The following is a 5542-nucleotide window of genomic DNA, read 5'->3' as shown; positions in this document are numbered from 1 at the left end:
AGAAAACCCAGGCCCGACCCTGTTTTTTTAAGGGTTTTTCCGAGATCAGCAGATCGGGCGTTTAGGGTGGTGTCCCCGTAACGAAGAAAGTTCGCACCCAAACCCGTTTAAAAAATTGGCCGTCGGCAAGCCCTCCTAACATTCAATAGCTCGTCACAATCTTTTAAATGCATTCATTATCGACAAAAACTCATCGAATTGGGCAAAAAATTACAATTTTCAGTCGAATGCCCAATTCAAGATAACTGCAATTGAAACTGACGAGTAAAAGGATGAATCAAGACATCTGAAAACAGCTTTCACTTGTCACAATAATTTTAAAAGAATCCATATGAAATCACAAGTATGGCCATTCGAATCGTGGGCACATACCAAAGATCACTATTTATGACGTCGTAATCCGTTTTGGTAGTAAAAATGGTATTTTCATATATCGAATTAGAATTATTCCTATTTAATCCCGCTGTCCCTGACGTGACTGCGTTTGCCAGGCTTGCAAGTACTTTGGGGCTTCTGCTTACGATTGAACGGCTATTTTAAAAGGCTCGGTAGCTGTTTTCTTTTGAAAATTTAAAACTTTGTGGGGGACGTACGTTCTGTAGTTCTTGCAACGACCTTGGGCAATCACTATCCCACGTCGTTTTGGGTAAAACGGCTTGCCTGAAAAAAATTTTGGAAAAAATGTTCAAATGTAATGTTTGCAAACTTGTGCGATCACTGGGCTTTACAAAGGCAGAAGCCGCCCCTCTGAAAAAAGAAAAGAAAAGCAAAGGAGGGAAAAAGGGGGATGGGGCGAAACGTCGCCGTTTGTTTAGAAGGGTTTTTAAAACAGTCGTTTCTCGCACGGCGCAGCATTAAAAAAACCTGACGAAGTCGCGTCACCTGGTAAATGAGTTACACTCATTTGCAATTTAAAAATGGGGGAACCATTCTTTTTAAAGGACTGCCATATGCCCGTTGCAATGCGACCCCTGCAGCAAAGTTGTTTCTGTGGATTTTACCCCCACTTTTTACATTTACCCCCGCTTACGGTCTATAGCGCCACGGGGCCATGAGAAAATTCTGTTTTTTTCACGAAAACATCGGGGGGAGAGCGCGAACCCCAGTCCCCCCTAACAAAATTATGCGGCGAGATTCCCACATTGGGAATCGCAGGGGTCACCCAGACCGAAGTGCAATGGCGACCCTCGCCCTGGTAAACCCAAACCTTCTGACCCATGGTATCTCCCCCGCGGGGTAAGTAGGAGTTGTGCACCTTGGGGAAAAAAAAAATTCTGCCCTTTGCGCAACGCCGTGACTTTCACATACGGGGGGGGTTAGCACACCGTTCCACTCCCGCAGCTCCCCAAAGGGCGAACAATGACGGCGAGCGAACGGGAAAATTTTACTACTGGACAAAGGGGGTTTGCCCTTTTCCTAATACCTAACTTTTCAAAATCCAACAAAGAGGAGTGGAAACGGAATTCCCCTACGCGCATCCCGGGGGAGAGGCCCTTAACTTAGTTCTTCCTTCTTTTTTATCGAGTATGCACACACGAATTCGGCAAATGAAAAGCATGGGGAAGCAAAAAAAGCACAGAAGCGAACTCCGGGCCCCTATCAGGACGCAGGGTTTTGCCGGCTATGTACCGAGGAAAAAAAACCGGGACCCTCGCGAATTTAGGAAATGGGCTGAAGTGGATACAGTTCCTCTGGTATTGAATCGGCGCAGTTACAGAGCAGGGGTGACCGGTTAAGCCTGTTTTCTAAATACCCCCCCTTTTCTCTCATTGAAACAAAAAAAACAAAAAAAAGCTTTGACAGAACCGAAGCGTTTGGGACGCCATTTGTTGAAATTGGCTAGATACTAAGACATGGATGTTTTATTTTACTTTGCACAGTTCGGTATTCCAGTTAAATCGTGTGGGGAGATCGCCCCTAGTGTGACAACGCAAAAAAAAAAAATATATTATATATATGTAAAAACTAAGTAAAAAGTACTGCACTGGTATTCCCAGGCGGTCTCCCATCCAAGTACTAAACCCGGCCCCCACCCTGCTTAGCTTTCCCGGGTCAGCGAGATCGGGCGTTTTAGGGTGGTTGGCCGTAAACGAAAAGGGGGGGAAAATGCAGCCCAAAACCGTTTAAATACTGGCCGTCATGGAAGCCCTCCCAACATTCAATGCCTCGCTCCCCCCAATTCCGGTTTTAAAAACATTCAGTTATGACAAACTCATCGAATTGGGCGGGAAAATTTCAATTTTTCTAGTCAGAATGACAATTCAAGATAACTGCAATTGAAAATGCCCAGTAAGAGGATGACCCAAAACATCTGAAAACATGCTTTCACTTTTCAAATAACTTAAGAATCCATAATGAAAATTACAAGTATGGCCAAATTTAATCGCGCACATACCGAATTATCAGCTATTAGACGTGTAAAATTCGTTTTGGCTAGTTTAAAAGGTTTTTTATAATCTGAATTAGAAATATTCCTAGTTAATCGCTGTGCTGACGTGACTGCGTGCCAGGCTCGCAATGTACATTGGGTTCGGGTTACGGAGAAAATGGCATGTTAATGGCTCGGGGTAGCTGATCTTTATGAGAATTGAACTTTGCTGACGTAGGGTTTTGTTTGTTTTTGCAACGAACTTCGGCAATCATTTTTGCACGTCGCTTTGGGTTTTTAAAGGCTTCTGTAAAATATGGGAAAATGTATGCAAAAGTAATGTTTGCCCAAACTTGTGCGATCACTATGGCCCTTTTCAAATGGCAGGGAGCGCCCCCTCTGAAAAAAGTAAGAAAATTTCCCAAGAGTGGAAGAGATGGGGGGAAAAAAGTGCCGTTGTTAGAAGGAAGTCAACAGCTCGTTTCTGCACGGGCCGCAGATTTAAAACCTGACGAAGTCGGTCACCTGGTTAAATGATTTTCCCCTCACTTGCAATTTAAAATTGCGGGCAACCCATACATTTAAAAGACTTGCCATATGCCGTTGCAATGCGACGACCGCAGCAAAGTTGTTCTGTGGATTTTACGCATTTTTTTTACTTTACCCGCTTCACGGTCTTGGCGCCCGGGCCATCGAGTACATTCTCTTTTCACAGCAACATCGGGGCGAGAGCGCAAAACGCATCCCCCAAAACAGAAATTATGCGGTCGAGTTTCCCCTTTTTTGGGGGGAATTCGCAGGGGTCAGCATGACCAAAGGGCCCAATGGCCGACCCTCGCCCTGGGTGAACCACCTTGTGATCATGGAAATCCCCCCCCAGGTAAGTAGAGTGTGAAACTTCGGAATCTGTCCCTGCGCCACCGTGACTTCCCCTACGTGGGTGGGACACCGTTCCAGCTGCGCAGCTCTCCAAGGCGCAAAAATGACGGCGAGGAACTGTGATCCACTACTTGCAGAATGCTGGCTCCTTATATTTATATATACAAAAAAAATCCAAACTTTAAAAAAAAATAAAAAAAAATATATATAAAAAATATATATAATATATAATTTTTTTTTTTTTTTTTTTTAATTTGCTTTTTAAAGTATATTTATACGCTTGGTGTATGGATGCTTCTGAGAAGTGTAGCTATGCGAGGCACAGAGGGAAAATTTTTCCCTCTGGCTCGCGTAGCCTAAAACATCTAGAAGTCCACAAAAGACAGAGCGAGTGGTAACGGAATTCCCTACCCCAGCATTCCCTGGTAAGGCCATTAACTTTAGTTTTCCTTTTTTTTTTTCATCGAGTATGCACAAGTAATTCGCAAAATGAAGCGGGGGAACGCAAAAGCAAAGTAAGGGGAATCCTGGGCCGTTCAGGACGCAGGTTAGCCGGCTAAGTGTACCGAGGAAAACCGGCAGCCTCGCGAATCAGGACAGGGAAACTGAAGTGGTACAGTTTTCCTGGTATTGACTCGGCGCAGTTACAGAGCAGATCGACTCGGTGGGCCGGGTTTCTGAAATCCCCCCCTTCTCTCCCCATTGAAACAACAAAAAAAAACGCTTTGACAAAAAACCGAAGCGGGGGCGGGGACCCTTTAGTTTTGAACTGGGCTAGTTTACCCTAAGACATTTTGGATGTTTTATTTACTTGCACAGTCCCGTTATTCCATTAATCGTGTGAGAGACGCCCCCTGTGTGACAACGCAAAAAAAAAAAAAAAAAAATTATATATGTAAGACCTAATTAAAAAAGCTTTCTGCCCTGGTATTTCCAGGCGGTCTCCCATCCAAGTACTAACCCGGCCCCACCCTTTAGTTTCCCAGATAGCAGATCGGGGGGTTTTCAGGGTGGTGTGGCGTAAGCGAAGAAAACGCAGCAAAGCGTTTAAATACTGGCCGTCATGGCAAGCCCTCCTACATTCAATAGCCTCGCTCCCCCAACCGTATGGGATTTCAGTTTCAAAAAACTCATCAATGGGCGAAATTTCAATGTATTTGTCAGAAGACCCCAGATAACTGCAATTGAAACTGACGAGTAGAAGGATGAATCAAGAATTGAAAACATGCTTTCACTTGTCACAATAACCCTTTTAAGATATCATAATGAAACAAAAGTATGGCCAATTTTGGGGGAAACGTCGACATACCGAAATGATCAGCTATTTATGACGTCTGTAATTCCGTTTTGGCTAGTGAAAATGGATTTTCATATATCTGAATTAGAATTTTTCCCAGTTAATCCGCTGTGCCTTGAGGATCGATGCCCGTTCGAATGTCAGGGGCTTTGCTTACGGATTGAATGGCTATGTTAATGGTGGGGTATGATTCTTTATGAGAATTTAACTTTGTCGACGTTTCGTTCTGTAGTTCTTGCAACGACCTTTGGCAATCATTATGGGAGTCGTTGGGTTTAAACGGTCTGCCTGATTTAAAAAATTGGGAAAAGTATGCAAATGTAATGTTTTGCAAACCTTGTGCGATAACTTATGGCTTTACAAATGGAGGGAGCCGCCCCCCCCTGAAAAAGTAAAGAAAATGTACGAAATGGAAAGAGATGGGGCGAAACAGTGCCGTTTGTTTTAGACAGGGAAGTAACAGCTCGTTTCTCGCACGGGCAGTTAAAAACCCCGGGCGAAGTCGCTTTCCCCCCGGTTAAAAGAGTTTCAAATCACTTGCAATTTAAAAATGCGGGCAACCAATACATTTTTAAAAAACTTGCCAATGCCGTTGCCCAAGGGGACTGCCCGCCAGCAAAGTGTTTCGTGGATTTTACGCTTTTCTACATTTTGCCCGCTTCACGGTCATAGGCGCCCGGCGCCATCGAGTACATTCTGCTTTTTTTACAGCAACATCAGGGGGAGCGCGAACGCAGGGCCCCCAATAACAGAAATTATGCGGTCGATTCCCCCATTTGGGGAATCGCAGGGGCAGCATGACCCCAAGTGCAATGGCCGAGCCTCGCCCTGGGTGAACCACCTTCGTGATCATGGTATTCCCCGCCAGGTAAGTATGAGTTGTGCACCTCTCGGAATCTGTCCCTGCGCCACGCCGTGACTTTCACATACGTGGGTAGCACACCGTTCCAGCTGCGCAGCTCTCCAAGGCGCACAATGACGGCGAGCGAACTGTCCGA

The 5542-nt window shown here is 45.0% G+C and overlaps 3 non-coding genes across 3 annotated transcripts; all 3 read right to left on the bottom strand.

Moving 5' to 3' along the window:
- Positions 1–1084: 1084 nt before the first annotated feature.
- LOC135246678 (U1 spliceosomal RNA) lies at positions 1085–1244 on the bottom strand. Its single transcript, XR_010327853.1, has one exon. It is a non-coding gene; the product is annotated as a U1 spliceosomal RNA (small nuclear RNA).
- A 1846-nt stretch (positions 1245–3090) lies between these two features.
- Positions 3091–3256, bottom strand: LOC135246677 (U1 spliceosomal RNA). The gene has a single exon (XR_010327852.1). It is a non-coding gene; the product is annotated as a U1 spliceosomal RNA (small nuclear RNA).
- Positions 3257–5260: 2004 nt separating this feature from the next.
- LOC135246676 (U1 spliceosomal RNA) lies at positions 5261–5420 on the bottom strand. Its single transcript, XR_010327851.1, has one exon. It is a non-coding gene; the product is annotated as a U1 spliceosomal RNA (small nuclear RNA).
- Between the last annotated feature and the right edge of the window lie 122 nt (positions 5421–5542).

The sequence above is a fragment of the Anguilla rostrata genome, unplaced genomic scaffold (assembly GCF_018555375.3).
Source record: "Anguilla rostrata isolate EN2019 unplaced genomic scaffold, ASM1855537v3 scaf0702, whole genome shotgun sequence".
In the NCBI taxonomy this organism is placed as follows: domain Eukaryota; kingdom Metazoa; phylum Chordata; class Actinopteri; order Anguilliformes; family Anguillidae; genus Anguilla; species Anguilla rostrata.
This window is presented reverse-complemented; position numbering and strand designations above follow the sequence as displayed.